The sequence below is a fragment of the Salmo salar genome, chromosome 27 (assembly GCF_965601325.2).
Source record: "Salmo salar chromosome 27, fSalSal1, whole genome shotgun sequence".
NCBI lineage: Eukaryota > Metazoa > Chordata > Actinopteri > Salmoniformes > Salmonidae > Salmo > Salmo salar.
The window spans coordinates 41,771,467-41,795,056 of NC_138317.1; the positions used below are offsets into that span (position 1 = coordinate 41,771,467).

Consider the following 23,590-nt stretch of genomic DNA (forward strand, 5'->3'; position numbering starts at 1 on the left):
GTCCTCATACATGCTAAGCATGCGCACTTCTGCTGAGCTACATCCCCTTAGAATGCCAGTAGTTGCATTTGGGGATAGAGAAAATGTGAGCCGAGGGTAAAGAATGCTGTTTAGGCCCGACACTGCTGAAGGTTTTTCCCTTTCCCTGGTGGTCTAGTGACAAGGATTTGTAGCTTTTGCTGTTGTGTCCCGTGTTTGATTCCCGGTCATGGAAATAATTGCTTTTAGGGAATAACTTTGCAAACGTCAAAAAGTCAGCACAAATGCGTAAAAGGTTATGCTCCTTTGAGATAGTGTAAGCCAGTGACATAAGCGTTGTTGCAATTTCACGTACACGCCGCCGCTCTACCACCTGTCCTATGGAAGACCAACAAGTGAAGAATTCGGCACTCTCAGGGAAAGATAATATGTTAGTCAATCGCAAGTCAAAGTTCACGGCTGTCCAAAAATTGGGGCAATCCACAAGAAAATGTACCCTCCTTTGAACCGGCGACCTAAGGATTGCTGCACAGAGCACCTACCGTCATCCACTCTACCAACTGTCCTACGGAGAGCAAGAAATGAAGAATTTGGCGTTCTCAGGGAAAGATAATGTGTTAGTCAATCGCAAGTCAAAGTTCACGGCTGTCAAAAAATTGGGGCAATCCACAAGAAAAATTTCACTCCTTTGAGCCGGATTTGAACCAGCGACCTAAGGATTGCTGTAATTAGCACCTACAGTCCTCCGCTCTACCAACTGAGCTATCAAAGGTCGATGAGTATGTCACAACGCCATCACCTAGATGGTCATAAGTTCTGCTGATGGATATGAGCCCTTTTAAAAGTTAACTTCTTAGTTTGGTGGTTTCATGGAGATGCCAGGGATTGAAGCCGGGTCCTCATACATGCAAAGCATGCGCACTTCTGCTGAGCTACATCCCCTGAGAATGCCAGTAGTTGCATTTGGGGATAGAGAAAATGTGAGCCGAGGGTAAAGAATGCTGTTTAGGCCCGACACTGCTGAAGGTTTTTCCCTTTCCCTGGTGGTCTAGTGACAAGGATATGGAGCTTTTGCTGTTGTGTCCCGTGTTTGATTCCCGGTCAGGGAAATAATTGCTTTTAGGGAATAACTTTGCAAACGTCAAAAAGTCAGCACAAATGCGGAAAAGGTTATCCTCCTTTGAGATAGTGTGAGCCAGTGACATAAGGATTGTTGCAATTTCACGTACACTCCGCCGCTCTACCACCTGTCCTATGGAAGACCAACAAGTGAAGAATTCGGCGCTCTCAGGGAAAGATAATATGTTAGTCAATCGCAAGTCAAAGTTCACGGCTGTCAAAAAATTGGGGCAATCCACAAGAAAATGTACACTCCTTTGAACCGGATTTGAACCAGCGACCTAAGGGTTGCTGCACAGAGCACCTACCGTCATCCACTCTACCAACTGTCCTACGGAGAGCAAGAAATGACGAATTTGGCGTTCTCAGGGAAAGATAATGTGTTAGTCAATCGCAAGTCAAAGTTCACGGCTGTCAAAAAATTGGGGCAATCCACAAGAAAAATTTCACTCCTTTGAGCCGGATTTGAACCAGCGACCTAAGGATTGCTGTAATTAGCACCTACAGTCCTCCGCTCTACCAACTGAGCTATCAAAGGTCGATGAGTATGTCACAACGCCATCACCTAGATGGTCATAAGTTCTGCTGATGGATATGAGCCCTTTTATAAGTTAACTTCTTAGTTTGGTGGTTTCATGGAGATGCCAGGGATTGAAGCCGGGTCCTCATACATGCAAAGCATGCGCACTTCTGCTGAGCTACATCCCCTTAGAATGCCAGTAGTTGCATTTGGGGATAGAGAAAATGTGAGCCGAGGGTAAAGAATGCTGTTTAGGCCCGACACTGCTGAAGGTTTTTCCCTTTCCCTGGTGGTCTAGTGACAAGGATTTGGAGCTTTTGCTGTTGTGTCCCGTGTTTGATTCCCGGTCAGGGAAATAATTGCTTTTAGGGAATAACTTTGCAAACGTCAAAAAGTCAGCACAAATGCGGAAAAGGTTATCCTCCTTTGAGATAGTGTGAGCCAGTGACATAAGGATTGTTGCAATTTCACGTACACTCCGCCGCTCTACCACCTGTCCTATGGAAGACCAACAAGTGAAGAATTCGGCGCTCTCAGGGAAAGATAATATGTTAGTCAATCGCAAGTCAAAGTTCACGGCTGTCAAAAAATTGGGGCAATCCACAAGAAAATGTACACTCCTTTGAACCGGATTTGAACCAGCGACCTAAGGATTGCTGCACAGAGCACCTACCGTCATCCACTCTACCAACTGTCCTACGGAGAGCAAGAAATGACGAATTTGGCGTTCTCAGGGAAAGATAATGTGTTAGTCAATCGCAAGTCAAAGTTCACGGCTGTCAAAAAATTGGGGCAATCCACAAGAAAAATTTCACTCCTTTGAGCCTGATTTGAACCAGCGACCTAAGGATTGCTGTAATTAGCACCTACAGTCCTCCGCTCTACCAACTGAGCTATCAAAGGTCGATGAGTATGTCACAACGCCATCACCTAGATGGTCATAAGTTCTGCTGATGGATATGAGCCCTTTTATAAGTTAACTTCTTAGTTTGGTGGTTTCATGGAGATGCCAGGGATTGAAGCCGGGTCCTCATACATGCAAAGCATGCGCACTTCTGCTGAGCTACATCCCCTTAGAATGCCAGTATTTGCATTTGGGGATAGAGAAAATGTGAGCCGAGGGTAAAGAATGGTGTTTAGGCCCGACACTGCTGAAGGTTTTTCCCTTTCCCTGGTGGTCTAGTGACAAGGATTTGGAGCTTTTGCTGTTGTGTCCCGTGTTTGATTCCCGGTCAGGGAAATAATTGCTTTTAGGGAATAACTTTGCAAACGTCAAAAAGTCAGCACAAATGCGGAAAAGGTTATCCTCCTTTGAGATAGTGTGAGCCAGTGACATAAGGATTGTTGCAATTTCACGTACACTCCGCCGCTCTACCACCTGTCCTATGGAAGACCAACAAGTGAAGAATTCGGCGCTCTCAGGGAAAGATAATATGTTAGTCAATCGCAAGTCAAAGTTCACGGCTGTCAAAAAATTGGGGCAATCCACAAGAAAATGTACACTCCTTTGAACCGGATTTGAACCAGCGACCTAAGGATTGCTGCACAGAGCACCTACCGTCATCCACTCTACCAACTGTCCTACGGAGAGCAAGAAATGACGAATTTGGCGTTCTCAGGGAAAGATAATGTGTTAGTCAATCGCAAGTCAAAGTTCACGGCTGTCAAAAAATTGGGGCAATCCACAAGAAAAATTTCACTCCTTTGAGCCGGATTTGAACCAGCGACCTAAGGATTGCTGTAATTAGCACCTACAGTCCTCCGCTCTACCAACTGAGCTATCAAAGGTCGATGAGTATGTCACAACGCCATCACCTAGATGGTCATAAGTTCTGCTGATGGATATGAGCCCTTTTATAAGTTAACTTCTTAGTTTGGTGGTTTCATGGAGATGCCAGGGATTGAAGCCGGGTCCTCATACATGCTAAGCATGCGCACTTCTGCTGAGCTACATCCCCTTAGAATGCCAGTAGTTGCATTTGGGGATAGAGAAAATGTGAGCCGAGGGTAAAGAATGCTGTTTAGGCCCGACACTGCTGAAGGTTTTTCCCTTTCCCTGGTGGTCTAGTGACAAGGATATGGAGCTTTTGCTGTTGTGTCCCGTGTTTGATTCCCGGTCAGGGAAATAATTGCTTTTAGGGAATAACTTTGCAAACGTCAAAAAGTCAGCACAAATGCGGAAAAGGTTATCCTCCTTTGAGATAGTGTGAGCCAGTGACATAAGGATTGTTGCAATTTCACGTACACTCCGCCGCTCTACCACCTGTCCTATGGAAGACCAACAAGTGAAGAATTCGGCGCTCTCAGGGAAAGATAATATGTTAGTCAATCGCAAGTCAAAGTTCACGGCTGTCAAAAAATTGGGGCAATCCACAAGAAAATGTACACTCCTTTGAACCGGATTTGAACCAGCGACCTAAGGCTTGCTGCACAGAGCACCTACCGTCATCCACTCTACCAACTGTCCTACGGAGAGCAAGAAATGACGAATTTGGCGTTCTCAGGGAAAGATAATGTGTTAGTCAATCGCAAGTCAAAGTTCACGGCTGTCAAAAAATTGGGGCAATCCACAAGAAAAATTTCACTCCTTTGAGCCGGATTTGAACCAGCGACCTAAGGATTGCTGTAATTAGCACCTACAGTCCTCCGCTCTACCAACTGAGCTATCAAAGGTCGATGAGTATGTCACAACGCCATCACCTAGATGGTCATAAGTTCTGCTGATGGATATGAGCCCTTTTATAAGTTAACTTCTTAGTTTGGTGGTTTCATGGAGATGCCAGGGATTGAAGCCGGGTCCTCATACATGCAAAGCATGCGCACTTCTGCTGAGCTACATCCCCTTAGAATGCCAGTATTTGCATTTGGGGATAGAGAAAATGTGAGCCGAGGGTAAAGAATGCTGTTTAGGCCCGACACTGCTGAAGGTTTTTCCCTTTCCCTGGTGGTCTAGTGACAAGGATTTGGAGCTTTTGCTGTTGTGTCCCGTGTTTGATTCCCGGTCAGGGAAATAATTGCTTTTAGGGAATAACTTTGCAAACGTCAAAAAGTCAGCACAAATGCGGAAAAGGTTATCCTCCTTTGAGATAGTGTGAGCCAGTGACATAAGGATTGTTGCAATTTCACGTACACTCCGCCGCTCTACCACCTGTCCTATGGAAGACCAACAAGTGAAGAATTCGGCGCTCTCAGGGAAAGATAATATGTTAGTCAATCGCAAGTCAAAGTTCACGGCTGTCAAAAAATTGGGGCAATCCACAAGAAAATGTACACTCCTTTGAACCGGATTTGAACCAGCGACCTAAGGATTGCTGCACAGAGCACCTACCGTCATCCACTCTACCAACTGTCCTACGGAGAGCAAGAAATGACGAATTTGGCGTTCTCAGGGAAAGATAATGTGTTAGTCAATCGCAAGTCAAAGTTCACGGCTGTCAAAAAATTGGGGCAATCCACAAGAAAAATTTCACTCCTTTGAGCCGGATTTGAACCAGCGACCTAAGGATTGCTGTAATTAGCACCTACAGTCCTCCGCTCTACCAACTGAGCTATCAAAGGTCGATGAGTATGTCACAACGCCATCACCTAGATGGTCATAAGTTCTGCTGATGGATATGAGCCCTTTTATAAGTTAACTTCTTAGTTTGGTGGTTTCATGGAGATGCCAGGGATTGAAGCCGGGTCCTCATACATGCTAAGCATGCGCACTTCTGCTGAGCTACATCCCCTTAGAATGCCAGTAGTTGCATTTGGGGATAGAGAAAATGTGAGCCGAGGGTAAAGAATGCTGTTTAGGCCCGACACTGCTGAAGGTTTTTCCCTTTCCCTGGTGGTCTAGTGACAAGGATTTGGAGCTTTTGCTGTTGTGTCCCGTGTTTGATTCCCGGTCAGGGAAATAATTGCTTTTAGGGAATAACTTTGCAAACGTCAAAAAGTCAGCACAAATGCGGAAAAGGTTATGCTCCTTTGAGATAGTGTGAGCCAGTGACATAAGGATTGTTGCAATTTCACGTACACTCCGCCGCTCTACCACCTGTCCTATGGAAGACCAACAAGTGAAGAATTCGGCGCTCTCAGGGAAAGATAATATGTTAGTCAATCGCAAGTCAAAGTTCACGGCTGTCAAAAAATTGGGGCAATCCACAAGAAAATGTACCCTCCTTTGAACCGGATTTGAACCAGCGACCTAAGGATTGCTGCACAGAGCACCTACCGTCATCCACTCTACCAACTGTCCTACGGAGAGCAAGAAATGAAGAATTTGGCGTTCTCAGGGAAAGATAATGTGTTAGTCAATCGCAAGTCAAAGTTCACGGCTGTCAAAAAATTGGGGCAATCCACAAGAAAAATTTCACTCCTTTGAGCCAGATTTGAACCAGCGACCTATGGATTGCTGTAATTAGCACCTACAGTCCTCTGCTCTACCAACTGAGCTATCAAAGGTCGATGAGTATGTCACAACGCCATCACCTAGATGGTCATAAGTTCTGCTGATGGATATGAGCCCTTTTAAAAGTTAACTTCTTAGTTTGGTGGTTTCATGGAGATGCCAGGGATTGATGCCGGGTCCTCATACATGCAAAGCATGCGCACTTCTGCTGAGCTACATCCCCTGAGAATGCCAGTAGTTGCATTTGGGGATAGAGAAAATGTGAGCTGAGGGTAAAGAATGCTGTTTAGGCCCGACACTGCTGAAGATTTTTCCCTTTCCCTGGTGGTCTAGTGACAAGGATTTGGAGCTTTTGCTGTTGTGTCCCGTGTTTGATTCCCGGTCAGGGAAATAATTGCTTTTAGGGAATAACTTTGCAAACGTCAAAAAGTCAGCACAAATGCGGAAAAGGTTATCCTCCTTTGAGATAGTGTGAGCCAGTGACATAAGGATTGTTGCAATTTCACGTACACTCCGCCGCTCTACCACCTGTCCTATGGAAGACCAACAAGTGAAGAATTTGGCGTTCTCAGGGAAAGATAATGTGTTATTCAATCGCAAGTCAAAGTTCACGGCTGTCAAAAAATTGGGGCAATCCACAAGAAAAATTTCACTCCTTTGAGCCGGATTTGAACCAGCGACCTAAGGATTGATGTAATTAGCACCTACAGTCCTCCGCTCTACCAACTGTGCTATCAAAGGTCGATGAGTATGTCACAACGCCATCACCTAGATGGTCATAAGTTCTCCTGATGGATATGAGCCCTTTTAAAAGTTAACTTCTTAGTTTGGTGGTTTCATGGAGATGCCAGGGATTGAAGCCGGGTCCTCATACATGCAAAGCATGCGCACTTCTGCTGAGCTACATCCCCTGAGAATGCCAGTAGTTGCATTTGGGGATAGAGAAAATGTGAGCCGAGGGTAAAGAATGCTGTTTAGGCCCGACACTGCTGAAGGTTTTTCCCTTTCCCTGGTGGTCTAGTGACAAGGATTTGGAGCTTTTGCTGTTGTGTCCCGTGTTTGATTCCCGGTCAGGGAAATAATTGCTTTTAGGGAATAACTTTGCAAACGTCAAAAAGTCAGCACAAATGCGGAAAAGGTTATCCTCCTTTGAGATAGTGTGAGCCAGTGACATAAGGATTGTTGCAATTTCACGTACACTCCGCCGCTCTACCACCTGTCCTATGGAAGACCAACAAGTGAAGAATTCGGCGCTCTCAGGGAAAGATAATATGTTAGTCAATCGCAAGTCAAAGTTCACGGCTGTCAAAAAATTGGGGCAATCCACAAGAGAATGTACACTCCTTTGAACCGGATTTGAACCAGCGACCTAAGGATTGCTGCACAGAGCACCTACCGTCATCCACTCTACCAACTGTCCTACGGAGAGCAAGAAATGAAGAATTTGGCGTTCTCAGGGAAAGATAATGTGTTAGTCAATCGCAAGTCAAAGTTCACGGCTGTCAAAAAATTGGGGCAATCCACAAGAAAAATTTCACTCCTTTGAGCCGGATTTGAACCAGCGACCTAAGGATTGCTGTAATTAGCACCTACAGTCCTCCGCTCAACCAACTGTGCTATCAAAGGTCGATGAGTATGTCACAACGCCATCACCTAGATGGTCATAAGTTCTGCTGATGGATATGAGCCCTTTTAAAAGTTAACTTCTTAGTTTGGTGGTTTCATGGAGATGCCAGGGATTGAAGCCGGGTCCTCATACATGCAAAGCATGCGCACTTCTGCTGAGCTACATCCCCTGAGAATGCCAGTAGTTGCATTTGGGGATAGAGAAAATGTGAGCCGAGGGTAAAGAATGCTGTTTAGGCCCGACACTGCTGAAGATTTTTCCCTTTCCCTGGTGGTCTAGTGACAAGGATTTGGAGCTTTTGCTGTTGTGTCCCGTGTTTGATTCCCGGTCAGGGAAATAATTGCTTTTAGGGAATAACTTTGCAAACGTCAAAAAGTCAGCACAAATGCGGAAAAGGTTATCCTCCTTTGAGATAGTGTGAGCCAGTGACATAAGGATTGTTGCAATTTCACGTACACTCCGCCGCTCTACCACCTGTCCTACGGAGAGCAAGAAATAAAGAATTTGGCGTTCTCAGGGAAAGATAATGTGTTAGTCAATCGCAAGTCAAAGTTCACGGCTGTCAAAAAATTGGGGCAATCCACAAGAAAATGTACACTCCTTTGAACCGGATTTGAACCAGCGACCTAAGGATTGCTGCACAGAGCACCTACCATCATCCACTCTACCAACTGTCCTACGGAGCGCAAGAAATGAAGAATTTGGCGTTCTCAGGGAAAGATAATGTGTTAGTCAATCGCAAGTCAAAGTTCACGGCTGTCAAAAAATTGGGGCAATCCACAAGAAAATGTACCCTCCTTTGAACCAGCGACCTAAGGATTGCTGCACAGAGCACCTACCGTCATCCACTCTACCAACTGTCCTACGGAGAGCAAGAAATGAAGAATTTGGCGTTCTCAGGGAAAGATAATGTGTTAGTCAATCGCAAGTCAAAGTTAACGGCTGTCAAAAAATTGGGGCAATCCACAAGAAAAAGTTCACTCCTTTGAGCCGGATTTGAACCAGCGACCTAAGGATTGCTGTAATTAGCACCTACAGTCCTCCGCTCTACCAAATGAGCTATCAAAGGTCGATGAGTATGTCACAACGCCATCACCTAGATGGTCATAAGTTCTGCTGATGGATATGAGCCCTTTTAAAAGTTAAACTTCTTAGTTTGGTGGTTTCATGGAGATGCCAGGGATTGAAGCCGGGTCCTCATACATGCTAAGCATGCGCACTTCTGCTGAGCTACATCCCCTTAGAATGCCAGTAGTTGCATTTGGGGATAGAGAAAATGTGAGCCGAGGGTAAAGAATGCTGTTTAGGCCCGACACTGCTGAAGGTTTTTCCCTTTCCCTGGTGGTCTAGTGACAAGGATTTGTAGCTTTTGCTGTTGTGTCCCGTGTTTGATTCCCGGTCATGGAAATAATTGCTTTTAGGGAATAACTTTGCAAACGTCAAAAAGTCAGCACAAATGCATAAAAGGTTATGCTCCTTTGAGATAGTGTAAGCCAGTGACATAAGCGTTGTTGCAATTTCACGTACACGCCGCCGCTCTACCACCTGTCCTATGGAAGACCAACAAGTGAAGAATTCGGCACTCTCAGGGAAAGATAATATGTTAGTCAATCGCAAGTCAAAGTTCACGGCTGTCCAAAAATTGGGGCAATCCACAAGAAGATGTACCCTCCTTTGAACCGGATTTGAACCAGCGACCTAAGGATTGCTGCACAGAGCACCTACCGTTATCCACTCTACCAACTGTCCTACGGAGAGCAAGAAATGAAGAATTTGGCGTTCTCAGGGAAAGATAATGTGTTAGTCAATCGCAAGTCAAAGTTCACGGCTGTCAAAAAATTGGGGCAATCCACAAGAAAAATTTCACTCCTTTGAGCCGGATTTGAACCAGCGACCTAAGGATTGCTGTAATTAGCACCTACAGTCCTCCGCTCTACCAGACTGAGCTATAAAAGGTCGATGAGTATGTCACAACGCCATGACCTAGATGGTCATAAGTTCTGCTGATGGATATGAGCCCTTTTAAAATTTAACTTCTTAGTTTGGTGGTTTCATGGAGATGCCAGGGATTGAAGCCGGGTCCTCATACATGCAAAGCATGCGCACTTCTGCTGAGCTACATCCCCTGAGAATGCCAGTAGTTGCATTTGGGGATAGAGAAAATGTGAGCCGAGGGTAAAGAATGCTGTTTAGGCCCGACACTGCTGAAGGTTTTTCCCTTTCCCTGGTGGTCTAGTGACAAGGATTTGGAGCTTTTGCTGTTGTGTCCCGTGTTTGATTCCCGGTCAGGGAAATAATTGCTTTTAGGGAATAACTTTGCAAACGTCAAAAAGTCAGCACAAATGCGGAAAAGGTTATCCTCCTTTGAGATAGTGTGAGCCAGTGACATAAGGATTGTTGCAATTTCACGTACACTCCGCCGCTCTACCACCTGTCCTATGGAAGACCAACAAGTGAAGAATTCGGCGCTCTCAGGGAAAGATAATATGTTAGTCAATCGCAAGTCAAAGTTCACGGCTGTCAAAAAATTGGGGCAATCCACAAGAAAATGTACACTCCTTTGAACCGGATTTGAACCAGCGACCTAAGGATTGCTGCACAGAGCACCTACCGTCATCCACTCTACCAACTGTCCTACGGAGAGCAAGAAATGACGAATTTGGCGTTCTCAGGGAAAGATAATGTGTTAGTCAATCGCAAGTCAAAGTTCACGGCTGTCAAAAAATTGGGGCAATCCACAAGAAAAATTTCACTCCTTTGAGCCGGATTTGAACCAGCGACCTAAGGATTGCTGTAATTAGCACCTACAGTCCTCCGCTCTACCAACTGAGCTATCAAAGGTCGATGAGTATGTCACAACGCCATCACCTAGATGGTCATAAGTTCTGCTGATGGATATGAGCCCTTTTATAAGTTAACTTCTTAGTTTGGTGGTTTCATGGAGATGCCAGGGATTGAAGCCGGGTCCTCATACATGCAAAGCATGCGCACTTCTGCTGAGCTACATCCCCTTAGAATGCCAGTAGTTGCATTTGGGGATAGAGAAAATGTGAGCCGAGGGTAAAGAATGCTGTTTAGGCCCGACACTGCTGAAGGTTTTTCCCTTTCCCTGGTGGTCTAGTGACAAGGATTTGGAGCTTTTGCTGTTGTGTCCCGTGTTTGATTCCCGGTCAGGGAAATAATTGCTTTTAGGGAATAACTTTGCAAACGTCAAAAAGTCAGCACAAATGCGGAAAAGGTTATCCTCCTTTGAGATAGTGTGAGCCAGTGACATAAGGATTGTTGCAATTTCACGTACACTCCGCCGCTCTACCACCTGTCCTATGGAAGACCAACAAGTGAAGAATTCGGCGCTCTCAGGGAAAGATAATATGTTAGTCAATCGCAAGTCAAAGTTCACGGCTGTCAAAAAATTGGGGCAATCCACAAGAAAATGTACACTCCTTTGAACCGGATTTGAACCAGCGACCTAAGGATTGCTGCACAGAGCACCTACCGTCATCCACTCTACCAACTGTCCTACGGAGAGCAAGAAATGACGAATTTGGCGTTCTCAGGGAAAGATAATGTGTTAGTCAATCGCAAGTCAAAGTTCACGGCTGTCAAAAAATTGGGGCAATCCACAAGAAAAATTTCACTCCTTTGAGCCTGATTTGAACCAGCGACCTAAGGATTGCTGTAATTAGCACCTACAGTCCTCCGCTCTACCAACTGAGCTATCAAAGGTCGATGAGTATGTCACAACGCCATCACCTAGATGGTCATAAGTTCTGCTGATGGATATGAGCCCTTTTATAAGTTAACTTCTTAGTTTGGTGGTTTCATGGAGATGCCAGGGATTGAAGCCGGGTCCTCATACATGCAAAGCATGCGCACTTCTGCTGAGCTACATCCCCTTAGAATGCCAGTATTTGCATTTGGGGATAGAGAAAATGTGAGCCGAGGGTAAAGAATGGTGTTTAGGCCCGACACTGCTGAAGGTTTTTCCCTTTCCCTGGTGGTCTAGTGACAAGGATTTGGAGCTTTTGCTGTTGTGTCCCGTGTTTGATTCCCGGTCAGGGAAATAATTGCTTTTAGGGAATAACTTTGCAAACGTCAAAAAGTCAGCACAAATGCGGAAAAGGTTATCCTCCTTTGAGATAGTGTGAGCCAGTGACATAAGGATTGTTGCAATTTCACGTACACTCCGCCGCTCTACCACCTGTCCTATGGAAGACCAACAAGTGAAGAATTCGGCGCTCTCAGGGAAAGATAATATGTTAGTCAATCGCAAGTCAAAGTTCACGGCTGTCAAAAAATTGGGGCAATCCACAAGAAAATGTACACTCCTTTGAACCGGATTTGAACCAGCGACCTAAGGATTGCTGCACAGAGCACCTACCGTCATCCACTCTACCAACTGTCCTACGGAGAGCAAGAAATGACGAATTTGGCGTTCTCAGGGAAAGATAATGTGTTAGTCAATCGCAAGTCAAAGTTCACGGCTGTCAAAAAATTGGGGCAATCCACAAGAAAAATGTCACTCCTTTGAGCCGGATTTGAACCAGCGACCTAAGGATTGCTGTAATTAGCACCTACAGTCCTCCGCTCTACCAACTGAGCTATCAAAGGTCGATGAGTATGTCACAACGCCATCACCTAGATGGTCATAAGTTCTGCTGATGGATATGAGCCCTTTTATAAGTTAACTTCTTAGTTTGGTGGTTTCATGGAGATGCCAGGGATTGAAGCCGGGTCCTCATACATGCTAAGCATGCGCACTTCTGCTGAGCTACATCCCCTTAGAATGCCAGTAGTTGCATTTGGGGATAGAGAAAATGTGAGCCGAGGGTAAAGAATGCTGTTTAGGCCCGACACTGCTGAAGGTTTTTCCCTTTCCCTGGTGGTCTAGTGACAAGGATATGGAGCTTTTGCTGTTGTGTCCCGTGTTTGATTCCCGGTCAGGGAAATAATTGCTTTTAGGGAATAACTTTGCAAACGTCAAAAAGTCAGCACAAATGCGGAAAAGGTTATCCTCCTTTGAGATAGTGTGAGCCAGTGACATAAGGATTGTTGCAATTTCACGTACACTCCGCCGCTCTACCACCTGTCCTATGGAAGACCAACAAGTGAAGAATTCGGCGCTCTCAGGGAAAGATAATATGTTAGTCAATCGCAAGTCAAAGTTCACGGCTGTCAAAAAATTGGGGCAATCCACAAGAAAATGTACACTCCTTTGAACCGGATTTGAACCAGCGACCTAAGGCTTGCTGCACAGAGCACCTACCGTCATCCACTCTACCAACTGTCCTACGGAGAGCAAGAAATGACGAATTTGGCGTTCTCAGGGAAAGATAATGTGTTAGTCAATCGCAAGTCAAAGTTCACGGCTGTCAAAAAATTGGGGCAATCCACAAGAAAAATTTCACTCCTTTGAGCCGGATTTGAACCAGCGACCTAAGGATTGCTGTAATTAGCACCTACAGTCCTCCGCTCTACCAACTGAGCTATCAAAGGTCGATGAGTATGTCACAACGCCATCACCTAGATGGTCATAAGTTCTGCTGATGGATATGAGCCCTTTTATAAGTTAACTTCTTAGTTTGGTGGTTTCATGGAGATGCCAGGGATTGAAGCCGGGTCCTCATACATGCAAAGCATGCGCACTTCTGCTGAGCTACATCCCCTTAGAATGCCAGTAGTTGCATTTGGGGATAGAGAAAATGTGAGCCGAGGGTAAAGAATGCTGTTTAGGCCCGACACTGCTGAAGGTTTTTCCCTTTCCCTGGTGGTCTAGTGACAAGGATTTGGAGCTTTTGCTGTTGTGTCCCGTGTTTGATTCCCGGTCAGGGAAATAATTGCTTTTAGGGAATAACTTTGCAAACGTCAAAAAGTCAGCACAAATGCGGAAAAGGTTATCCTCCTTTGAGATAGTGTGAGCCAGTGACATAAGGATTGTTGCAATTTCACGTACACTCCGCCGCTCTACCACCTGTCCTATGGAAGACCAACAAGTGAAGAATTCGGCGCTCTCAGGGAAAGATAATATGTTAGTCAATCGCAAGTCAAAGTTCACGGCTGTCAAAAAATTGGGGCAATCCACAAGAAAATGTACACTCCTTTGAACCGGATTTGAACCAGCGACCTAAGGATTGCTGCACAGAGCACCTACCGTCATCCACTCTACCAACTGTCCTACGGAGAGCAAGAAATGACGAATTTGGCGTTCTCAGGGAAAGATAATGTGTTAGTCAATCGCAAGTCAAAGTTCACGGCTGTCAAAAAATTGGGGCAATCCACAAGAAAAATTTCACTCCTTTGAGCCTGATTTGAACCAGCGACCTAAGGATTGCTGTAATTAGCACCTACAGTCCTCCGCTCTACCAACTGAGCTATCAAAGGTCGATGAGTATGTCACAACGCCATCACCTAGATGGTCATAAGTTCTGCTGATGGATATGAGCCCTTTTATAAGTTAACTTCTTAGTTTGGTGGTTTCATGGAGATGCCAGGGATTGAAGCCGGGTCCTCATACATGCAAAGCATGCGCACTTCTGCTAAGCTACATCCCCTTAGAATGCCAGTATTTGCATTTGGGGATAGAGAAAATGTGAGCCGAGGGTAAAGAATGGTGTTTAGGCCCGACACTGCTGAAGGTTTTTCCCTTTCCCTGGTGGTCTAGTGACAAGGATTTGGAGCTTTTGCTGTTGTGTCCCGTGTTTGATTCCCGGTCAGGGAAATAATTGCTTTTAGGGAATAACTTTGCAAACGTCAAAAAGTCAGCACAAATGCGGAAAAGGTTATCCTCCTTTGAGATAGTGTGAGCCAGTGACATAAGGATTGTTGCAATTTCACGTACACTCCGCCGCTCTACCACCTGTCCTATGGAAGACCAACAAGTGAAGAATTCGGCGCTCTCAGGGAAAGATAATATGTTAGTCAATCGCAAGTCAAAGTTCACGGCTGTCAAAAAATTGGGGCAATCCACAAGAAAATGTACACTCCTTTGAACCGGATTTGAACCAGCGACCTAAGGATTGCTGCACAGAGCACCTACCGTCATCTACTCTACCAACTGTCCTACGGAGAGCAAGAAATGACGAATTTGGCGTTCTCAGGGAAAGATAATGTGTTAGTCAATCGCAAGTCAAAGTTCACGGCTGTCAAAAAATTGGGGCAATCCACAAGAAAAATTTCACTCCTTTGAGCCGGATTTGAACCAGCGACCTAAGGATTGCTGTAATTAGCACCTACAGTCCTCCGCTCTACCAACTGAGCTATCAAAGGTCGATGAGTATGTCACAACGCCATCACCTAGATGGTCATAAGTTCTGCTGATGGATATGAGCCCTTTTATAAGTTAACTTCTTAGTTTGGTGGTTTCATGGAGATGCCAGGGATTGAAGCCGGGTCCTCATACATGCTAAGCATGCGCACTTCTGCTGAGCTACATCCCCTTAGAATGCCAGTAGTTGCATTTGGGGATAGAGAAAATGTGAGCCGAGGGTAAAGAATGCTGTTTAGGCCCGACACTGCTGAAGGTTTTTCCCTTTCCCTGGTGGTCTAGTGACAAGGATTTGGAGCTTTTGCTGTTGTGTCCCGTGTTTGATTCCCGGTCAGGGAAATAATTGCTTTTAGGGAATAACTTTGCAAACGTCAAAAAGTCAGCACAAATGCGGAAAAGGTTATCCTCCTTTGAGATAGTGTGAGCCAGTGACATAAGGATTGTTGCAATTTCACGTACACTCCGCCGCTCTACCACCTGTCCTATGGAAGACCAACAAGTGAAGAATTCGGCGCTCTCAGGGAAAGATAATATGTTAGTCAATCGCAAGTCAAAGTTCACGGCTGTCAAAAAATTGGGGCAATCCACAAGAAAATGTACACTCCTTTGAACCGGATTTGAACCAGCGACCTAAGGATTGCTGCACAGAGCACCTACCGTCATCCACTCTACCAACTGTCCTACGGAGAGCAAGAAATGACGAATTTGGCGTTCTCAGGGAAAGATAATGTGTTAGTCAATCGCAAGTCAAAGTTCACGGCTGTCAAAAAATTGGGGCAATCCACAAGAAAAATTTCACTCCTTTGAGCCGGATTTGAACCAGCGACCTAAGGATTGCTGTAACTGGCACCTACAGTCCTCCGCTCTACCAACTGAGCTATCAAAGGTCGATGAGTATGTCACAACGCCATCACCTAGATGGTCATAAGTTCTGCTGATGGATATGAGCCCTTTTATAAGTTAACTTCTTAGTTTGGTGGTTTCATGGAGATGCCAGGGATTGAAGCCGGGTCCTCATACATGCTAAGCATGCGCACTTCTGCTGAGCTACATCCCCTTAGAATGCCAGTAGTTGCATTTGGGGATAGAGAAAATGTGAGCCGAGGGTAAAGAATGCTGTTTAGGCCCGACACTGCTGAAGGTTTTTCCCTTTCCCTGGTGGTCTAGTGACAAGGATTTGGAGCTTTTGCTGTTGTGTCCCATGTTTGATTCCCGGTCATGGAAATAATTGCTTTTAGGGAATAACTTTGCAAACGTCAAAAAGTCAGCACAAATGCGGAAAAGGTTATGCTCCTTTGAGATAGTGTAAGCCAGTGACATAAGGATTGTTGCAATTTCACGTACACTCCGCCGCTCTACCACCTGTCCTATGGAAGACCAACAAGTGAAGAATTCGGCGCTCTCAGGGAAAGATAATATGTTAGTCAATCGCAAGTCAAAGTTCACGGCTGTCAAAAAATTGGGGCAATCCACAAGAAAATGTACCCTCCTTTGAACCGGATTTGAACCAGCGACCTAAGGATTGCTGCACAGAGCACCTACCGTCATCCACTCTACCAACTGTCCTACGGAGAGCAAGAAATGAAGAATTTGGCGTTCTCAGGGAAAGATAATGTGTTAGTCAATCGCAAGTCAAAGTTCACGGCTGTCAAAAAGTTGGGGCAATCCACAAGAAAAATTTCACTCCTTTGAGACGGATTTGAACCAGCGACCTAAGGATTGATGTAATTAGCACCTACAGTCCTCCGCTCTACCAACTGAGCTATCAAAGGTCGATGAGTATGTCACAACGCCATGACCTAGATGGTCATAAGTTCTGCTGATGGATATGAGCCCTTTTAAAAGTTAACTTCTTAGTTTGGTGGTTTCATGGAGATGCCAGGGATTGAAGCCGGGTCCTCACACATGCAAAGCATGCGCACTTCTGCTGAGCTACATCCCCTGAGAATGCCAGTAGTTGCATTTGGGGATAGAGAAAATGTGAGCCGAGGGTAAAGAATGCTGTTTAGTCCCGACACAGCTGAAGGTTTTTCCCTTTCCCTGGTGGTCTAGTGACAAGGATTTGGAGCTTTTGCTGTTGTGTCCCGTGTTTGATTCCCGGTCAGGGAAATAATTGCTTTTAGGGAATAACTTTGCAAACGTCAAAAAGTCAGCACAAATGCGGAAAAGGTTATCCTCCTTTGAGATAGTGTGAGCCAGTGACATAAGGATTGTTGCAATTTCACGTACACTCCGCCGCTCTACCACCTGTCCTATGGAAGACCAACAAGTGAAGAATTCGGCGCTCTCAGGGAAAGATAATATATTAGTCAATCGCAAGTCAAAGTTCACGGCTGTCAAAAAATTGGGGAAATCCACAAGAAAATGTACACTCCTTTGAACCAGCGACCTAAGGATTGCTGCACAGAGCACCTACCGTCATCAACTCTACCAACTGTCCTACGGAGAGCAAGAAATGAAGAATTTGGCGTTCTCAGGGAAAGATAATGTGTTAGTCAATCGCAAGTCAAAGTTCACGGCTGTCAAAAAATTGGGGCAATCCACAAGAAAAATTTCACTCCTTTGAGCCAGATTTGAACCAGCGACCTAAGGATTGCTGTAATTAGCACCTACAGTCCTCTGCTCTACCAACTGAGCTATCAAAGGTCGATGAGTATGTCACAACGCCATCACCTAGATGGTCATAAGTTCTGCTGATGGATATGAGCCCTTTTAAAAGTTAACTTCTTAGTTTGGTGGTTTCATGGAGATGCCAGGGATTGATGCCGGGTCCTCATACATGCAAAGCATGCGCACTTCTGCTGAGCTACATCCCCTGAGAATGCCAGTAGTTGCATTTGGGGATAGAGAAAATGTGAGCTGAGGGTAAAGAATGCTGTTTAGGCCCGACACTGCTGAAGATTTTTCCCTTTCCCTGGTGGTCTAGTGACAAGGATTTGGAGCTTTTGCTGTTGTGTCCCGTGTTTGATTCCCGGTCAGGGAAATAATTGCTTTTAGGGAATAACTTTGCAAACGTCAAAAAGTCAGCACAAATGCGGAAAAGGTTATCCTCCTTTGAGATAGTGTGAGCCAGTGACATAAGGATTGTTGCAATTTCACGTACACTCCGCCGCTCTACCACCTGTCCTATGGAAGACCAACAAGTGAAGAATTTGGCGTTCTCAGGGAAAGATAATGTGTTATTCAATCGCAAGTCAAAGTTCACGGCTGTCAAAAAATTGGGGCAATCCACAAGAAAAATTTCACTCCTTTGAGCCGGATTTGAACCAGCGACCTAAGGATTGATGTAATTAGCACCTACAGTCCTCCGCTCTACCAACTGAGCTATCAAAGGGCGATGAGTATGTCACAACGCCATCACCTAGATGGTCATAAGTTCTGCTGATGGATATGAGCCCTTTTAAAAGTTAAACTTCTTAGTTTGGTGGTTTCATGTAGATGCCAGGGATTGAAGCCGGGTCCTCATACATGCAAAGCATGCGCACTTCTGCTGAGCTACATCCCCTTAGAATGCCAGTAGTTGCATTTGGGGATAGAGAAAATGTGAGCCGAGGGTAAAGAATGCTGTTTAGGCCCGACACTGCTGGAGGTTTTTCCCTTTCCCTGGTGGTCTAGTGACAAGGATTTGGAGCTTTTGCTGTTGTGTCCCGTGTTTGATTCCCGGTCAGGGAAATAATTGCTTTTAGGGAATAACTTTGCAAACGTCAAAAAGTCAGCACAAATGCGGAAAAGGTTATCCTCCTTTGAGATAGTGTGAGCCAGTGACATAAGGATTGTTGCAATTTCACGTACACTCCGCCGCTCTACCACCTGTCCTATGGAAGACCAACAAGTGAAGAATTCGGCGCTCTCAGGGAAAGATAATATGTTAGTCAATCGCAAGTCAAAGTTCACGGCTGTCAAAAAATTGGGGCAATCCACAAGAAAATGTACCCTCCTTTGAACCAGCGACCTAAGGATTGCTGCACAGAGCACCTACCGTTATCCACTCTACCAACTGTCCTACGGAGAGCAAGAAATGAAGAATTTGGCGTTCTCAGGGAAAGATAATGTGTTAGTCAATCGCAAGTCAAAGTTAACGGCTGTCAAAAAATTGGGGCAATCCACAAGAAAAAGTTCACTCCTTTGAGCCGGATTTGAACCAGCGACCTAAGGATTGCTGTAATTAGCACCTACAGTCCTCCGCTCTACCAAATGAGCTATCAAAGGTCGATGAGTATGTCACAACGCCATCACCTAGATGGTCATAAGTTCTGCTGATGGATATGAGCCCTTTTAAAAGTTAAACTTCTTAGTTTGGTGGTTTCATGGAGATGCCAGGGATTGAAGCCGGGTCCTCATACATGCTAAGCATGCGCACTTCTGCTGAGCTACATCCCCTTAGAATGCCAGTAGTTGCATTTGGGGATAGAGAAAATGTGAGCCGAGGGTAAAGAATGCTGTTTAGGCCCGACACTGCTGAAGGTTTTTCCCTTTCCCTGGTGGTCTAGTGACAAGGATTTGTAGCTTTTGCTGTTGTGTCCCGTGTTTGATTCCCGGTCATGGAAATAATTGCTTTTAGGGAATAACTTTGCAAACGTCAAAAAGTCAGCACAAATGCATAAAAGGTTATGCTCCTTTGAGATAGTGTAAGCCAGTGACATAAGCGTTGTTGCAATTTCACGTACACGCCGCCGCTCTACCACCTGTCCTATGGAAGACCAACAAGTGAAGAATTCGGCACTCTCAGGGAAAGATAATATGTTAGTCAATCGCAAGTCAAAGTTCACGGCTGTCCAAAAATTGGGGCAATCCACAAGAAGATGTACCCTCCTTTGAACCGGATTTGAACCAGCGACCTAAGGATTGCTGCACAGAGCACCTACCGTTATCCACTCTACCAACTGTCCTACGGAGAGCAAGAAATGAAGAATTTGGCGTTCTCAGGGAAAGATAATGTGTTAGTCAATCGCAAGTCAAAGTTCACGGCTGTCAAAAAATTGGGGCAATCCACAAGAAAAATTTCACTCCTTTGAGCCGGATTTGAACCAGCGACCTAAGGATTGATGTAATTAGCACCTACAGTCCTCCGCTCTACCAACTGAGCTATCAAAGGGCGATGAGTATGTCACAACGCCATCACCTAGATGGTCATAAGTTCTGCTGATGGATATGAGCCCTTTTAAAAGTTAAACTTCTTAGTTTGGTGGTTTCATGTAGATGCCAGGGATTGAAGCCGGGTCCTCATACATGCAAAGCATGCGCACTTCTGCTGAGCTACATCCCCTTAGAATGCCAGTAGTTGCATTTGGGGATAGAGAAAATGTGAGCCGAGGGTAAAGAATGCTGTTTAGGCCCGACACTGCTGGAGGTTTTTCCCTTTCCCTGGTGGTCTAGTGACAAGGATTTGGAGCTTTTGCTGTTGTGTCCCGTGTTTGATTCCCGGTCAGGGAAATAATTGCTTTTAGGGAATAACTTTGCAAACGTCAAAAAGTCAGCACAAATGCGGAAAAGGTTATCCTCCTTTGAGATAGTGTGAGCCAGTGACATAAGGATTGTTGCAATTTCACGTACACTCCGCCGCTCTACCACCTGTCCTATGGAAGACCAACAAGTGAAGAATTCGGCGCTCTCAGGGAAAGATAATATGTTAGTCAATCGCAAGTCAAAGTTCACGGCTGTCAAAAAATTGGGGCAATCCACAAGAAAATGTACCCTCCTTTGAACCAGCGACCTAAGGATTGCTGCACAGAGCACCTACCGTTATCCACTCTACCAACTGTCCTACGGAGAGCAAGAAATGAAGAATTTGGCGTTCTCAGGGAAAGATAATGTGTTAGTCAATCGCAAGTCAAAGTTAACGGCTGTCAAAAAATTGGGGCAATCCACAAGAAAAAGTTCACTCCTTTGAGCCGGATTTGAACCAGCGACCTAAGGATTGCTGTAATTAGCACCTACAGTCCTCCGCTCTACCAAATGAGCTATCAAAGGTCGATGAGTATGTCACAACGCCATCACCTAGATGGTCATAAGTTCTGCTGATGGATATGAGCCCTTTTAAAAGTTAAACTTCTTAGTTTGGTGGTTTCATGGAGATGCCAGGGATTGAAGCCGGGTCCTCATACATGCTAAGCATGCGCACTTCTGCTGAGCTACATCCCCTTAGAATGCCAGTAGTTGCATTTGGGGATAGAGAAAATGTGAGCCGAGGGTAAAGAATGCTGTTTAGGCCCGACACTGCTGAAGGTTTTTCCCTTTCCCTGGTGGTCTAGTGACAAGGATTTGTAGCTTTTGCTGTTGTGTCCCGTGTTTGATTCCCGGTCATGGAAATAATTGCTTTTAGGGAATAACTTTGCAAACGTCAAAAAGTCAGCACAAATGCATAAAAGGTTATGCTCCTTTGAGATAGTGTAAGCCAGTGACATAAGCGTTGTTGCAATTTCACGTACACGCCGCCGCTCTACCACCTGTCCTATGGAAGACCAACAAGTGAAGAATTCGGCACTCTCAGGGAAAGATAATATGTTAGTCAATCGCAAGTCAAAGTTCACGGCTGTCCAAAAATTGGGGCAATCCACAAGAAGATGTACCCTCCTTTGAACCGGATTTGAACCAGCGACCTAAGGATTGCTGCACAGAGCACCTACCGTTATCCACTCTACCAACTGTCCTACGGAGAGCAAGAAATGAAGAATTTGGCGTTCTCAGGGAAAGATAATGTGTTAGTCAATCGCAAGTCAAAGTTCACGGCTGTCAAAAAATTGGGGCAATCCACAAGAAAAATTTCAGTCCTTTGAGCCGGATTTGAACCAGCGACCTAAGGATTGCTGTAATTAGCACCTACAGTCCTCCGCTCTACCAACTGAGCTATCAAAGGTCGATGAGTATGTCACAACGCCATGACCTAGATGGTCATAAGTTCTGCTGATGGATATGAGCCCTTTTAAAATTTAACTTCTTAGTTTGGTGGTTTCATGGAGATGCCAGGGATTGAAGCCGGGTCCTCATACATGCAAAGCATGCGCACTTCTGCTGAGCTACATCCCCTGAGAATGCCAGTAGTTGCATTTGGGGATAGAGAAAATGTGAGCCGAGGGTAAAGAATGCTGTTTAGGCCCGACACTGCTGAAGGTTTTTCCCTTTCCCTGGTGGTCTAGTGACAAGGATTTGGAGCTTTTGCTGTTGTGTCCCGTGTTTGATTCCCGGTCAGGGAAATAATTGCTTTTAGGGAATAACTTTGCAAACGTCAAAAAGTCAGCACAAATGCGGAAAAGGTTATCCTCCTTTGAGATAGTGTGAGCCAGTGACATAAGGATTGTTGCAATTTCACGTACACTCCGCCGCTCTACCACCTGTCCTATGGAAGACCAACAAGTGAAGAATTCGGCGCTCTCAGGGAAAGATAATATGTTAGTCAATCGCAAGTCAAAGTTCACGGCTGTCAAAAAATTGGGGCAATCCACAAGAAAATGTACACTCCTTTGAACCGGATTTGAACCAGCGACCTAAGGATTGCTGCACAGAGCACCTACCGTCATCCACTCTACCAACTGTCCTACGGAGAGCAAGAAATGACGAATTTGGCGTTCTCAGGGAAAGATAATGTGTTAGTCAATCGCAAGTCAAAGTTCACGGCTGTCAAAAAATTGGGGCAATCCACAAGAAAAATTTCACTCCTTTGAGCCGGATTTGAACCAGCGACCTAAGGATTGCTGTAATTAGCACCTACAGTCCTCTGCTCTACCAACTGAGCTATCAAAGGTCGATGAGTATGTCACAACGCCATCACCTAGATGGTCATAAGTTCTGCTGATGGATATGAGCCCTTTTATAAGTTAACTTCTTAGTTTGGTGGTTTCATGGAGATGCCAGGGATTGAAGCCGGGTCCTCATACATGCAAAGCATGCGCACTTCTGCTGAGCTACATCCCCTTAGAATGCCAGTAGTTGCATTTGGGGATAGAGAAAATGTGAGCCGAGGGTAAAGAATGCTGTTTAGGCCCGACACTGCTGAAGGTTTTTCCCTTTCCCTGGTGGTCTAGTGACAAGGATTTGGAGCTTTTGCTGTTGTGTCCCGTGTTTGATTCCCGGTCAGGGAAATAATTGCTTTTAGGGAATAACTTTGCAAACGTCAAAAAGTCAGCACAAATGCGGAAAAGGTTATCCTCCTTTGAGATAGTGTGAGCCAGTGACATAAGGATTGTTGCAATTTCACGTACACTCCGCCGCTCTACCACCTGTCCTATGGAAGACCAACAAGTGAAGAATTCGGCGCTCTCAGGGAAAGATAATATGTTAGTCAATCGCAAGTCAAAGTTCACGGCTGTCAAAAAATTGGGGCAATCCACAAGAAAATGTACACTCCTTTGAACCGGATTTGAACCAGCGACCTAAGGATTGCTGCACAGAGCACCTACCGTCATCCACTCTACCAACTGTCCTACGGAGAGCAAGAAATGACGAATTTGGCGTTCTCAGGGAAAGATAATGTGTTAGTCAATCGCAAGTCAAAGTTCACGGCTGTCAAAAAATTGGGGCAATCCACAAGAAAAATTTCACTCCTTTGAGCCTGATTTGAACCAGCGACCTAAGGATTGCTGTAATTAGCACCTACAGTCCTCCGCTCTACCAACTGAGCTATCAAAGGTCGATGAGTATGTCACAACGCCATCACCTAGATGGTCATAAGTTCTGCTGATGGATATGAGCCCT

At 45.3% G+C, this 23,590-nt stretch overlaps 23 non-coding genes across 23 annotated transcripts; all 23 read right to left on the reverse strand.

Annotated features, from left to right (window-relative positions):
• Window positions 1–663: 663 nt before the first annotated feature.
• trnay-gua (transfer RNA tyrosine (anticodon GUA)) lies at window positions 664–751 on the reverse strand. The gene is given in 2 exon segments: window positions 664–699; window positions 715–751. It is a non-coding gene; the product is annotated as a tRNA-Tyr (tRNA).
• A 797-nt stretch (window positions 752–1,548) lies between these two features.
• On the reverse strand, window positions 1,549–1,636 carry trnay-gua (transfer RNA tyrosine (anticodon GUA)). The gene is given in 2 exon segments: window positions 1,549–1,584; window positions 1,600–1,636. It is a non-coding gene; the product is annotated as a tRNA-Tyr (tRNA).
• Window positions 1,637–2,433: 797 nt separating this feature from the next.
• trnay-gua (transfer RNA tyrosine (anticodon GUA)) lies at window positions 2,434–2,521 on the reverse strand. Its single transcript is given in 2 exon segments — window positions 2,434–2,469; window positions 2,485–2,521. It is a non-coding gene; the product is annotated as a tRNA-Tyr (tRNA).
• Window positions 2,522–3,318: 797 nt separating this feature from the next.
• On the reverse strand, window positions 3,319–3,406 carry trnay-gua (transfer RNA tyrosine (anticodon GUA)). The gene is given in 2 exon segments: window positions 3,319–3,354; window positions 3,370–3,406. It is a non-coding gene; the product is annotated as a tRNA-Tyr (tRNA).
• Window positions 3,407–4,203: 797 nt separating this feature from the next.
• On the reverse strand, window positions 4,204–4,291 carry trnay-gua (transfer RNA tyrosine (anticodon GUA)). The gene is given in 2 exon segments: window positions 4,204–4,239; window positions 4,255–4,291. It is a non-coding gene; the product is annotated as a tRNA-Tyr (tRNA).
• Window positions 4,292–5,088: 797 nt separating this feature from the next.
• trnay-gua (transfer RNA tyrosine (anticodon GUA)) lies at window positions 5,089–5,176 on the reverse strand. Its single transcript is given in 2 exon segments — window positions 5,089–5,124; window positions 5,140–5,176. It is a non-coding gene; the product is annotated as a tRNA-Tyr (tRNA).
• Window positions 5,177–8,616: 3,440 nt separating this feature from the next.
• On the reverse strand, window positions 8,617–8,704 carry trnay-gua (transfer RNA tyrosine (anticodon GUA)). Its single transcript is given in 2 exon segments — window positions 8,617–8,652; window positions 8,668–8,704. It is a non-coding gene; the product is annotated as a tRNA-Tyr (tRNA).
• A 1,684-nt stretch (window positions 8,705–10,388) lies between these two features.
• Window positions 10,389–10,476, reverse strand: trnay-gua (transfer RNA tyrosine (anticodon GUA)). Its single transcript is given in 2 exon segments — window positions 10,389–10,424; window positions 10,440–10,476. It is a non-coding gene; the product is annotated as a tRNA-Tyr (tRNA).
• A 797-nt stretch (window positions 10,477–11,273) lies between these two features.
• On the reverse strand, window positions 11,274–11,361 carry trnay-gua (transfer RNA tyrosine (anticodon GUA)). Its single transcript is given in 2 exon segments — window positions 11,274–11,309; window positions 11,325–11,361. It is a non-coding gene; the product is annotated as a tRNA-Tyr (tRNA).
• Window positions 11,362–12,158: 797 nt separating this feature from the next.
• trnay-gua (transfer RNA tyrosine (anticodon GUA)) lies at window positions 12,159–12,246 on the reverse strand. Its single transcript is given in 2 exon segments — window positions 12,159–12,194; window positions 12,210–12,246. It is a non-coding gene; the product is annotated as a tRNA-Tyr (tRNA).
• A 797-nt stretch (window positions 12,247–13,043) lies between these two features.
• Window positions 13,044–13,131, reverse strand: trnay-gua (transfer RNA tyrosine (anticodon GUA)). The gene is given in 2 exon segments: window positions 13,044–13,079; window positions 13,095–13,131. It is a non-coding gene; the product is annotated as a tRNA-Tyr (tRNA).
• A 797-nt stretch (window positions 13,132–13,928) lies between these two features.
• On the reverse strand, window positions 13,929–14,016 carry trnay-gua (transfer RNA tyrosine (anticodon GUA)). Its single transcript is given in 2 exon segments — window positions 13,929–13,964; window positions 13,980–14,016. It is a non-coding gene; the product is annotated as a tRNA-Tyr (tRNA).
• A 797-nt stretch (window positions 14,017–14,813) lies between these two features.
• Window positions 14,814–14,901, reverse strand: trnay-gua (transfer RNA tyrosine (anticodon GUA)). The gene is given in 2 exon segments: window positions 14,814–14,849; window positions 14,865–14,901. It is a non-coding gene; the product is annotated as a tRNA-Tyr (tRNA).
• A 797-nt stretch (window positions 14,902–15,698) lies between these two features.
• Window positions 15,699–15,786, reverse strand: trnay-gua (transfer RNA tyrosine (anticodon GUA)). Its single transcript is given in 2 exon segments — window positions 15,699–15,734; window positions 15,750–15,786. It is a non-coding gene; the product is annotated as a tRNA-Tyr (tRNA).
• A 797-nt stretch (window positions 15,787–16,583) lies between these two features.
• trnay-gua (transfer RNA tyrosine (anticodon GUA)) lies at window positions 16,584–16,671 on the reverse strand. The gene is given in 2 exon segments: window positions 16,584–16,619; window positions 16,635–16,671. It is a non-coding gene; the product is annotated as a tRNA-Tyr (tRNA).
• A 786-nt stretch (window positions 16,672–17,457) lies between these two features.
• trnay-gua (transfer RNA tyrosine (anticodon GUA)) lies at window positions 17,458–17,545 on the reverse strand. The gene is given in 2 exon segments: window positions 17,458–17,493; window positions 17,509–17,545. It is a non-coding gene; the product is annotated as a tRNA-Tyr (tRNA).
• Window positions 17,546–18,145: 600 nt separating this feature from the next.
• Window positions 18,146–18,233, reverse strand: trnay-gua (transfer RNA tyrosine (anticodon GUA)). Its single transcript is given in 2 exon segments — window positions 18,146–18,181; window positions 18,197–18,233. It is a non-coding gene; the product is annotated as a tRNA-Tyr (tRNA).
• A 787-nt stretch (window positions 18,234–19,020) lies between these two features.
• On the reverse strand, window positions 19,021–19,108 carry trnay-gua (transfer RNA tyrosine (anticodon GUA)). The gene is given in 2 exon segments: window positions 19,021–19,056; window positions 19,072–19,108. It is a non-coding gene; the product is annotated as a tRNA-Tyr (tRNA).
• A 798-nt stretch (window positions 19,109–19,906) lies between these two features.
• Window positions 19,907–19,994, reverse strand: trnay-gua (transfer RNA tyrosine (anticodon GUA)). The gene is given in 2 exon segments: window positions 19,907–19,942; window positions 19,958–19,994. It is a non-coding gene; the product is annotated as a tRNA-Tyr (tRNA).
• Window positions 19,995–20,781: 787 nt separating this feature from the next.
• On the reverse strand, window positions 20,782–20,869 carry trnay-gua (transfer RNA tyrosine (anticodon GUA)). Its single transcript is given in 2 exon segments — window positions 20,782–20,817; window positions 20,833–20,869. It is a non-coding gene; the product is annotated as a tRNA-Tyr (tRNA).
• A 798-nt stretch (window positions 20,870–21,667) lies between these two features.
• Window positions 21,668–21,755, reverse strand: trnay-gua (transfer RNA tyrosine (anticodon GUA)). The gene is given in 2 exon segments: window positions 21,668–21,703; window positions 21,719–21,755. It is a non-coding gene; the product is annotated as a tRNA-Tyr (tRNA).
• A 797-nt stretch (window positions 21,756–22,552) lies between these two features.
• Window positions 22,553–22,640, reverse strand: trnay-gua (transfer RNA tyrosine (anticodon GUA)). Its single transcript is given in 2 exon segments — window positions 22,553–22,588; window positions 22,604–22,640. It is a non-coding gene; the product is annotated as a tRNA-Tyr (tRNA).
• A 797-nt stretch (window positions 22,641–23,437) lies between these two features.
• Window positions 23,438–23,525, reverse strand: trnay-gua (transfer RNA tyrosine (anticodon GUA)). The gene is given in 2 exon segments: window positions 23,438–23,473; window positions 23,489–23,525. It is a non-coding gene; the product is annotated as a tRNA-Tyr (tRNA).
• Window positions 23,526–23,590: the final 65 nt, after the last annotated feature.